The following is a 12,575-nucleotide window of genomic DNA, read 5'->3' as shown; positions in this document are numbered from 1 at the left end:
AATAAGCAAAGACCAAGATTACATAGTACGATGTAGTCTACGTCGTCTACAACACGTACGCAAACTTACCTCTATAAACACACATATGTAAACCCTGTCCTATGAGCACATCTGTATCATATCACTCAAGCTGCGTATCTAAGTTCTAAGTCTTCACTTTACACCAGTGGTTATAAGTCTTAAAAACATACGTGCAGGGTTAAGTGAAAGATGTTTTTATCTGCATATCTAAAGCTTCCGTTAAGTCTTAAAAACCTAGTATTTCTTTTTTATCAGGTAAAACTTGGATGCACACAACCCACACACTCACACCACACACACGTAAAGAAGAGATTTGGGAGGCTCTCTAGCCTCCGGTGCGTGGAAAACACGCAACCCTGGAATATAATGTGGCCTGAAGGCATCCTTAAACTCCCTCCAGTTGATTTGGTGACCAGTAGGCTGTACTGCTACCAAATTTGTCCACCAAGCACCAGCAGCTCCTCGGAGTTGCTGTGCCGCAAACCTTGGTTTTTGAACCTCAGTACAGTGGATCAGCTCGAACTTTTGCTCTATTGTCCTAAGCCAATCATCGGCTTCTAAAGGTTCGTCTGCCTTTGAGAACACAGGCGGACGTGTGTCAGTAAAATCCACATAGGTTGACTCATCGTTTCCATTATTACAACGGCCACGATTAGGGTATGGTGCCTGCTGGTTCTGCGCCAATTCCCTTAACAGCCTGGCATTCTCTGCCGTTGCGTTGACGAGTGCAGCTATGGCTTCTGCCATAGTCGAGGGCATTGGTGGAGGATTTGGGCACTCATCATCATCATGTGAGCCACTAGCACCAGTTCGGGTGATAGGACGAGGCATCTGTTAAAGAAATACATTTACGTACATTATTCTTTATTGAAAGCTTTTAAAAGGTTGCATGCTACAAAGGGTTCTTATTTAAATTACATGTCTTGTATCCCACAAGACAACCCTGGTTCTCTAGGAAAGCAGTAAAGGAACTACTACTACTCCAAGTTTTCAGTCTTCGGCATCCGTGCCCGTATCAGACGAAACCTCATCTTCATCTGAGAAGTACACTAACTCCTCAGGGTCCTCCTCCTCTTCTTCATTCTCGACTTCTCCTGGAGCTACAATCATTTCTTCATCGGTAACTTCACCATCCCCATGAGGTGGATGAAGTTGAGCGTACAGCAGGTGGACATTCTCATGAAGAATGGTATTGTCCATCTCCAGGTCTTCTACGTAGAACTCCAACTCATGGACGCGTTCATTGGCCGCATCCTCTCGTGTCCAGGCTTCATTCCACAGCTCCATGGTCATGGTGATACCCCTTTGCATTTCCACCAGTTCTTCTTGATCTTTAGCATGAGCTCGACGAAGAGTGTTGAGCTCCTTGTTAAGGTTCTCGACGTTGACGGGGTTGCTTGAAGATCCTTCATCTCCTAGGGTCTTGGCACTTCCTTCACCAAGCTCATGGTTTCGTGGTGCCAACTGGTGACGAGGGACTCCGTGAGGTCCCATGGACTTGCGTGCGGTTTTCTTGGTCTTTGCCATAGCCTGTACGATTTAAGGTAGGACTATAAGAATAGCTTGAGGATAATGGAGGTTAGCAAGAATGGGATTGACATTACTTACCCAACCACTATTAAGGGGAATTATTATGCAATGTGCTCAAGCATGATGCATGAATCGATCTTACGAATCTAAGTACACAAGATTTATATAATCATAAGTACTAGATTTTTTTAATACATAGGACAAACCTAAGCATATTATCCGCCACAAACTTTTCAAATAAGTTAGGATTGAGTCTAGATCAAAGGTAAGAAGAAAGAAATTGAACTTTCAAAATATCATGTTTACTTTCCTTGATCCAAATCATTTTGAAGGTTTTCCAAAGTAACCTACAATGATCTTAGATGGGAATTGCTCTGATACCAGCTGTGGCAGAACCTCCTAAGGAATCGGGCCCACATGCACCTATCGTTGTCTTAACAGACCTCGGATAGCGTACACGAGTTCCCAACAACTCAATAGGTCTGTCGGGTGTCCTCGGGAAACCCGAATCATCCACGATTCTCTTTTCAAACAGGATCCCAATCACAGTCATTGCAGATTACAATAGTTTATTCAAATATATACCAGAGTAAAAGATAGCGGAAGTCTTAAGATAACATTATTACAAACCAGTTGTTTTCAAAGTTACAATACCATAAGTGTCATACAACCATAGTAGCGGGATAATATTACATTAACTTTATTTATCAAACAAACTAGTGCCTTGTCCAAAGGCCATTCATCACTCCTCATCGTCATTGACTTCAAACACAGACATGCAGCAGGGACCAAAACAAGCCTGCGCATGCGACTCACCTGCAACAAGGGTTAACAAACCCTGAGTACAAAGGTACTCAACAAGACTAACCCGACGTAACGGGGTGTAAGACTTTAGAAATGCAGGGGTTTGGGACAAGGTAAGGATGTAGCAAGATTCAAAAGTTCTTTGCCAAAAGCTTACTATTCTTCATTCTATTTTCGAGTTTTACCACAAAGTACCTTTTGTTCATTATTCCAAACTAAATGTACATTTCTCATATTCCATTCCTTCTCATTCCATTCTTATTCTCATATTTTAGTAATTCACCAGTACTACATTGCTTCTGTAATGAATCGAGTCTCCATATCCGCGGAGCGCCGGCAATTCGAATTGATTCAAGTCCCAGCTGGGGATTCCTTATCACATGACATATGTAGAACTTAATCTTGCATATATCAACCTCGCTACAGGATCCTCCTATACTAAGCTGTCTCCACGCCACCCGAGAGCACAGCACACCTCAAATCCGGCCACATTCTAGCCACGAGGGTACACGCTACTCCCGCCATCTCTCCACTCCCAGTGCGCGGGCATTCGTCTTAGTATCGGATTAGCCGAAGTAGGCTTACCGGAGTATGTGACCAGTACTACAAAGTGTCTCGTTCAGAAGATCCACAATGAGTGGCCTTTAAGTGACATAGTCGGCAACATTACCCAACATTCAAGATAAGTCACCCGACTAGTCTCTAATTCATTCTAAATCCTTTCTTTCTTTGGCCAGTATGCCATCTTTGATTGTATCAAAACTTTTACTTTGAAAGCCTATCATAAAGCATACTAAGCACACTACGCCTTTATAAACGAAAACATCTTCAAGGATGGTAAACAATTATCAAGGTAGGTAATGCATCAAGTAGGTAACATTTGAATTAAACAACTTAATGCAATAAATAACATAGGTGATAACTTTTCAAAGTAAACAAGGTAAGGGCTTAATGCATAAACCGGGGCTTGCCTTCGTTGACGATTTCCGGTTCCGGATTAGTACCACAATTATCAAATCCCGTGACAACCGGGCATTCTTCTAGAACTTGCTCAACTAGAATCGTTTCGTTCTCGGGTTCTACATGAAATGATAACATATGCTTTAACATGATGATAATGTAAACATGATGCTTTCACGGCACATGAAATGTAAAAACACCCGCAAACGATTTGATTTCGCGGTACAGTTGCAAGCCAACAAAACCAACCTGTAACCCTATCATTAAGAACCACACATGTGACTTGACCCAATGGATCTTGGAAGCCTACTAGTCACAAAACATGACCAAAACAAGATCCAATACTAATCAACACTTAGGGTTTCGACGAGTTAACGTATTAATGACTTTTGTTATCACATGAAATGTCATTAAGATTTACTAATTATAGATTAGATATTAGTTCAAATACTAATTAAGATACTAAGGATCATTATAATTTAATGACCCAAGGTCAACAAACAATTCTAAAGTCAAACAATCTTAATTGATTAAACATTGATTAAATGAATAATTAATTAAATAAGTAAGTCTACATTAGTCATAAAATAAACTTTGTCCAATTAAGCTCAAATTTTTATGTAAGCTTCCTCATGATAAATTAGTGTACCAAAATAAATTTCATAATTTTTGGAGTTATATAGTGACCTACAAAAATCATGGAAATTGCATTTTTCAATTAAAGGACCAAATATTTGAACATTAAAACTATATTCAAATTCTATGTTTCAAATTTTTAAATCATACTAGAACATGTACAGAAGCTACCACAAATTTTTCAGAATTTTTGGATGTGTAAATAAATTCCTACAAAATTGCAAAATTACTGCACTATTCAAAATCAGAAAATAACCAAAGCTCACTGTTCTTCTTCCTCAGCTTCACTGACAGCCTGGGCCCGCTGTCAGCGACACAACGAAAATCACGGCAGCGCTGCCCTCACCGGCCGGCCGCAAAATGCGCCGTCGGTGATGTTCTGGCGAAACCGATAGCACCAAAGTGATCTACTCTATCCTACGAACTCATTTCCAACCACAGAACGGCAGCAGGCGCACCGGAGGGAGGTCCATGTCGGCCATGGCGGCTTGGACATGACGGCGATCGACATAGCTATAGCTACGGTGCAGTAGAGTCTAAATAAGAGCAAGCATCGCGTTCAGTGTCTCACCACGATCACGTCTGTGGGCTTGGTGAAGGCGGAGATGCACCGAAACGTCGGGACCACGTGAGACCGAAGATGGCGGAGCTCCGGCCGGACTCGGGGAAGACGACGTCGTGCGGCGGCACTGGACTTCCAGGAGTGACCCGATCAGGCTTGGGATGAGCAGGAAGACGAGGCAGAGCTACTGGCGGACGCTACTGACTTAGGACGCTACGACGGCGACGAATTACGCGAGTGCGGGCAGGACACCGACGGCGAGCAGTCGACGAAAAACTCCGAATTGACGACGGCGTGCTCCTATTTATAGCAAGAAGGAGGGCGTGCGGTGTTGACAACACACGGGCGAACTTGCCACGGAGGTTTGGGCGTGTCACAGTGCGTGAAAGCGGTGAAAACCGATCGGCGGTGAACTCCGCGTGGCGCCGGCGGCAAGCAGTGAGGTGTAGGTCGATTTTTTTGAAAAATTTACAAAACTGCCATTGCGTCCATTTCTCAAATTACTCTCAAATTTTCTAAAGAAGTTGAAAATCTCCAAAAATGAAAGTTGCTCAACTTTTCAAGTACTACAACTTTGATTTAAGAAACATTTTCAAATTCTACCTCCATTTTGAATTTCACAATTGGGGTACATTTAAAGATTTGAATCATTTCAAAATTACTCCAAATTTTGTATGTAAACTTGAAAAACTTTGAATACCAAAGTTGATCCTTATAAAATAATCTCCAACTTTGCTTTTTGCCTCAACCCCAAATTCCTCATGGATTTTGAATTAGTTAAAAGGGGCAAAAAGGACTTTTATAATTTGAATGTGAATTCAAATTTGATTTGTCTTCCGTTTACTTAGATTTTGATTTTTGACCAGTAACATGGCCCATTAGGGTTATTTGAGTCAAAGGACATATGACCTCACATGATCACATGAAATTTAACCCCTGTGGTCATGATCTGTATTTAGGATTTTTGAAACACATCACATGAAATAACAACATTATGAAATAAACCTTATTTACTGAATGCATTCAAAACTTTATACTAAATGAATGCTTGGCCATGCACATGATGACATGTCAAATTTTAGTATTAGGTCAAAACACCAGAGGTGTTACAACCCTTCCCCCTTAAAGAAATCTCGTCCCGAGATTTAAAACTTAAGGCTAAGTAATGGAAAAGGAAATGTGTCAAGCTAACACATTACAACTTTATTCAAAAGGCTAGCGAGGGGGTTTTCCATTCTGTTAATAACAAGACAAGTTACAATATAGACAAGGTATTGCAACTAGATAGAAGCGAAGAAGTCAGGAAAGTTCTCTTCTAAGTAATCCTCGGACTCCCAAGTAGCTTCATCTTCCAGTGTGTTGATTCCATTGTACTTTGTAGAACTTGATCGTACGTCTCCGAGTGACTCGATCTTTCTGATCTAAGACTCTAATGGGGTACTCGGCATAAGTCAAATCAGGTTCTAGTTCTACACCACCAAAGTCGATTTCCTGGTCAGGTACTTGAAGACACTTCTTTAACTGAGATACATGAAAGATATCATGCACCGCTGACATGTGATCTGGTAGTTTGACGCGATAGGCGACTGGTCCACATCGTTGTTGGATCTGAAAAGGACCGACATAACGGGGCGCCAACTTTCCCCGAATCCCAAAACGATGAACTCCTTTCATCGGTGATACCTTGAGGTAGACATAATCTCCCACTTTGAATTCTAGCGGTCGTCTCCTCTTATCAGCATAGCTTTTCTGTCTGGATTGAGCTACCTTCATATTGGCTTGTATGAGTTTAACTTTCTCTTCAGCTTCCTTGACCACATCCGGTCCAAAGAACCAACGTTCTCCAGCTTCTGACCAATTTAAAGGTGTTTGGCACCTACGGCCATACAGTGCTTCGAACGGTGCCATTTTAATGCTCTCTTGATGGCTGTTGTTATATGAGAATTCAGCTAAGGGAAGGCATTCATCCCATTTAGTACCAAAGGAAAGAACACATGCTCTTAACATATCTTCAAGAATTTGATTTACCCTTTCAGTCTGTCCGTCTGTTTGCGGATGATAAGCAGAACTACGGATAAGTTTAGTCCCTAAAGACTCATGTAAACTTTTCCAAAACTTGGATATGAACAATGATCCTCTATCAGAGACAATGGTCTTGGGTGCCCCATGTAGACTGAAAATTCTATCAAGGTAAATCTTTGCATACTGCTCCACTCGATATTTATCTCTGACTGGTATGAAATGAGCTATCTTGGTTAGACGATCAACAATAACCCATATTGAATTGTAGCCTGCAGATGTCCTAGGCAATCCCACGATAAAGTCCATACAAATATCTTCCCACTTCCAAGATGGAACTGGCAATGAATGTAATGGACCTGCAGTCTTCATATGAACTGCTTTGACTCTCTGGCAAACATCACACTTGGCCACATATTGAGCTATTTCTATTTTCATTTTGGTCCACCAATATCTCTTTCTCAGATCATGATACATTTTGTTGCTACCCGGATGAATGGAGTATCTTGTAGAATGAGCTTCATCGAGAATCTGCTTTCGCAGCTCTGGATTTTTGGGTATTACCAACCTATCCTTGAACCATACGACATCTGATTCATCAATCTTGAAACATGTTGGTTTTCCAGATCTGACTTTATCCTTAATATGGGCTATGCCCTTACTTTTCTGTTGAGCAGCAATGATCTGATCTTTGATAGTGGACTCAACTACAATATTGGACAGGGAACCTTGTTCTATGATTTGTAAATTCAGATGCTCCATCTCTTGACACAATGTTCGCTGCATAGGTTCTACAATTAGGCAATGACAATGACTCTTGCGACTCAAGGGCATCGGCAACCACATTAGCCTTGCCCGGATGATAATGCACTTCTAAGTCATAATCTTTGATAAGTTCTAACCATCTCCTTTGCCTCATATTCAGTTCTGACTGAGTGAAGATGTATTTCAGACTCTTGTGATCCGTATAGATATGACATATATTGCCCAATAAATAATGTCGCCAAATCTTGAGTGAATGGACAACAGCAGCTAATTCAAGATCATGAGTGGGATAATGTTCTTCGTGCTTCTTGAGTTGTCTGGAAGCATATGCTATGACTCTGCCTTCTTGCATAAGAACACAGCCAATACCAATTCCAGATGCATCACAATAGATATCAAATGGCCTCTCGATATCAGGTTGTGCTAATACTGGTGCAGTTGTCAATAACTTCTTCAATGTCTGAAAGGCCTCTTCACATTCGGTTGACCATACAAACTTTGTTTGATTTTTCAACAGTCCAGTAATTGGCTTCGCAATTCTGGAGAAGTCAGGGATAAACCGACGGTAATACCCTGCCAACCCCAGGAAGCTACGAACTTGATGAACAGTTGTAGGTGCTTTCCAATTAAGGACTTCTTCTACCTTGCTCGGATCAACAGCTATACCTTCAGCAGATAGCACATGACCCAGAAATTGTACTTCCTCCAACCAAAATGCACATTTGCTGAATTTGGCATATAGTTGGTGATCTCTTAATCTTTGTAGAACAATACGGAGATGTTCTGCATGTTCCTCTTTGCTTTTAGAGTAGATAAGAATGTCATCAATAAACACCATGACAAACTTATCCAACTCAGGCATGAAAACTGAGTTCATCAGGTACATGAAATGAGCCGGGGCATTGGACAGCCCAAAAGACATGACTAGATACTCATATAGTCCATATCGGGTAGTAAACGCTGTCTTTGGCACATCTTCACGTCTGATCTTAATCTGGTGGTAGCCTGATCTTAAGTCTATCTTTGAGAATACCTTAGCTCCCGCAAGTTGATCAAAAAGTAAATCGATTCGGGGTAAGGGATATTTGTTCTTGATGGTGACTTCATTTAATGGCCTATAGTCAACACATAACCTTAAGGTTTGGTCCTTCTTCTTCATGAAAATAGCAGGACATCCCCAAGGTGATGAACTGGGTTGAATGAAACCCTTGTCTAACAACTCTTGTAGTTGCATTTTTAATTCTGCTAATTCTTTCGGTGGCATCCTATATGCTCTTCTGGACACTGGTGCTGTCCCTGGTTTAGATCAATTCTGAACTCTACGTCTCGGTCTGGTGGTAGACCAGGTAGGTCATCGGGAAAGACATCCGTAAACTCACATACCACTGAAATTTCCTCGGCTCCTTCAACAATAGTTGCACAAACTGTCTCCACTGTACTCTTAGGAAAAGGAAGTTGGATAAGAAGTTGGGTTTTGCTGTCAGGTGCATTTACCCTTATTGTTCTATGTAGGACATCTATGATAGCCCCGTGTTGAGTTAGCCAGTTCATACCAAGGATCACATCTATATCTTGATCCTTTAATATCAGCATATTGGTAGGGAACTCATATCCTCCCAAATCAATAGGTACATGCTGAACTACCTCCCTTGTACAGATTCGTCCCCCTAGGCGACTGTATATGATAGGGTTCTTTTGTTTCCCCAATAGCTATCCCATGCTTCACAACAAATGTACGATTGATGAATGTATGGGATGCACCAGAATCAAATAAGGTAATTGCAGGATGCTTAGCAATGGGAAACATACCCATCATAACTGGTTCTCCTTCTGGAATAGATTCCACTTGCGTATAGAATACCCTTCCAGTTTTCTTCTCAGCCGGACCCTTTTGATGGTTCTGAGCATTGCCCTTGTACTGATTTTGAGTTTGATTAACAGGGGCTTTGGTTGCATCAGGATTGTTCTTCCTAGGATACGGACATTCTCGGGAAAAATGCCCGGGTTTACCACAATTATAACATGGAAAATTGTGATTCTGGGAAGTAACATTGCGGTTTGCATTATTGGCATTGTTCTGCTGCTGTGGTGCTTGATGTAAATAAGGTGTATTAGTTGCAGGGCGAATGAAGATTTGCTGCCTGCTTTGGCCTTGTTGTGGGCGGAATGGCGTACGGCCATGATTCTGAGGATGGTATACTATCTTCTGACGCTTGCCACTTGATGATCCGGAAGCAACTATTTTCTTCTTCTTCGCCTCCTTGTGTCGGCGGTAATTTTCTTCCGAAGCGATAGCAATGTTGATTGTTTCATGGTAAGTTGCATTACCATAGGCTGCCATCATTGTCTGAAGTTTAGTGTTCAAGCCTCGAAGAAAATGATTCTTTTTCTTCCTGTCCGTATTCACATACTCAATAGCATACTGAGACAGGTGGTTGAAACGCCCAACATAATGCATCACCGGATGCTCCCCTTGCTTAAGAGCCAAGAACTCTTCCAGCTTCATGGTCATCACACCGTCCGGAATATAATGTGCCCTGAAGGCATCCTTAAACTCCCTCCAGTTGATTTGGTGACCAGCGGGCTGTACTGCTACCAAATTTGTCCACCAAGCACCAGCAGCTCCTCGGAGTTGCTGTGCCGCAAACCTTGGTTTTTGAACCTCAGTACAGTGGATCAGCTCGAACTTTTGCTCTATTGTCCTAAGCCAATCATCGGCTTCTAAAGGTTCGTCTGCCTTTGAGAACACAGGCGGACGTGTGTCAGTAAAATCCACATAGGTTGACTCATCGTTTCCATTATTACGACGGCCACGATTAGGGTATGGTGCCTGCTGGTTCTGCGCCAATTCCCTTAACAGCCTGGCATTCTCTGCCGTTGCGTTGACGAGTGCAGCTATGGCATCTGCCATAGTCGAGGGCATTGGTGGAGGATTTGGGCACTCATCATCATCATGCGAGCCACTAGCACCAGTTCGGGTGATAGGACAAGGCATCTATTAGAGAAATACATTTACGTACATTATTCTTTATTGAAAGCTTTTAAAAGGTTGCATGCTACAAAGGGTTCTTATTTAAATTACATGTCTTGTATCCCACAAGACAACCCTGGTTCTCTAGGAAAGCAGTAAAGGAACTACTACTACTACTCCAAGTTTTAGTCTTCGGCATCCGTGCCCGTATCAGACGAAACCTCATCTTCATCTGAGAAGTACACTAACTCCTCAGGGTCCTCCTCCTCTTCTTCATTCTCGACTTCTCCTGGAGCTACAATCATTTCTTCATCGGTAACTTCACCATCCCCATGAGGTGGATGAAGTTGAGCAGTACAGCAGGTGGACATTCTCATGAAGAATGGCATTGTCCATCTCCAGGTCTTCTACGTAGAACTCCAACTCATGGACGCGTTCATTGGCCGCATCCTCTCATGTCCAGGCTTCATTCCGTAGCTCCATGGTCATGGTGATACCCCTTTGCATTTCCGCCAGTTCTTCTTGATCTTTAGCATGAGCTCGACGAAGAGTGTTGAGCTCCTTGTTAAGGTTCTCGACGTTGACGGGGTTGCTTGAAGATCCTTCATCTCCTAGGGTCTTGGCACTTCCTTCACCAAGCTCATGGTTTCGTGGTGCCAACTGGTGACGAGGGACTCCGTGAGGTCCCGTGGACTTGCGTGCGGTTTTCTTGGTCTTTGCCATAGCCTGTATGATTTAAGGTAGGACTATAAGAATAGCTTGAGGATAATGGAGGTTAGCAAGAATGGGATTGACATTACTTACCCAACCACTATTAAGGGGAATTATTATGCAATGTGCTCAAGCATGATGCATGAATCGATCTTACGAATCTAAGTACACAAGATTTATATAATCATAAGTACTAGATTTTTTAATACATAGGACAAACCTAAGCATATTATCCGCCACAAACTTTTCAAATAAGTTAGGATTGAGTCTAGATCAAAGGTAAGAAGAAAGAAATTGAACTTTCAAAATATCATGTTTACTTTCCTTGATCCAAATCATTTTGAAGGTTTTCCAAAGTAACCTACAATGATCTTAGATGGGAATTGCTCTGATACCAGCTGTGGCAGAACCTCCTAAGGAATCGGGCCCACATGCACCTATCGTTGTCTTAACAGACCTCGGATAGCATACACGAGTTCCCAACAACTCAACAGGTCTGTCGGGTGTCCTCGGGAAACCCGAATCATCCACGATTCTCTTTTCAAACAAGATCCCAATCACAGTCATTGCAGATTACAACAGTTTATTCAAATATATACCAGAGTAAAAGATAGCGGAAGTCTTAAGATAACATTATTACAAACCAGTTGTTTTCAAAGTTACAATACCATAAGTGTCATACAACCATAGTAGCGGGATAATATTACATTAACTTTATTTATCAAACAAACTAGTGCCTTATCCAAAGGCCATTCATCACTCCTCATCGTCATTGACTTCAAACACAGACATGCAGCAGGGACCAAAACAAGCCTGCGCATGCGACTCACCTGCAACAAGGGTTAACAAACCCTGAGTACAAAGGTACTCAACAAGACTAACCCGACGTAATGGGGTGTAAGACTTTAGAAATACAGGGGTTTGGGACAAGGTAAGGATGTAGCAAGATTCAAAAGTTCTTTGCCAAAAGCTTACTATTCTTCATTCTATTTTCGAGTTTTACCACAAAGTACCTTTTGTTCATTATTCCAACTAAATGTACATTTCTCATATTCCATTCCTTCTCATTCCATTCTTATTCTCATATTTTAGTAATTCACCAGTACTACATTGCTTCTGTAATGAATCGAGTCTCCATATCCGTGGAGCACTGGCAATTCGAATTGATTCAAGTCCCAGCTGGGGATTCCTTATCACACGACATATGTAGAACTTAATCTTGCATATATCAACCTCGCTACAGGATCCTCCTATACTAAGCCGTCTCCACGCCACCCGAGAGCACAGCACACCTCAAATCCGGCCACATTCCAGCCACGAGGGTACATGCTACTCCCACCATCTCTCCACTCCCAGTGCATGGGCATTCGTCTTAGTATCGGATTAGCCGAAGTAGGCTTACCGGAGTATGTGACCAGTACTACAAAGTGTCTCGTTCAGAAGATCCACAATGAGTGGCCTTTAAGTGACATAGTCGGCAACATTACCCAACATTCAAGATAAGTCACCCGACTAGTCTCTAATTCATTCTAAATCCTTTCTTTCTTTGGCCAGTATGCCATCTTTGATTGTATCAAAACTTTTACTTTGAAAGCC

This window comes from Miscanthus floridulus, chromosome 6 (genome assembly GCF_019320115.1).
Source record: "Miscanthus floridulus cultivar M001 chromosome 6, ASM1932011v1, whole genome shotgun sequence".
NCBI classification, from domain to species: Eukaryota; Viridiplantae; Streptophyta; class Magnoliopsida; order Poales; family Poaceae; genus Miscanthus; species Miscanthus floridulus.
Note: the sequence above shows the minus strand (reverse complement) of the source record.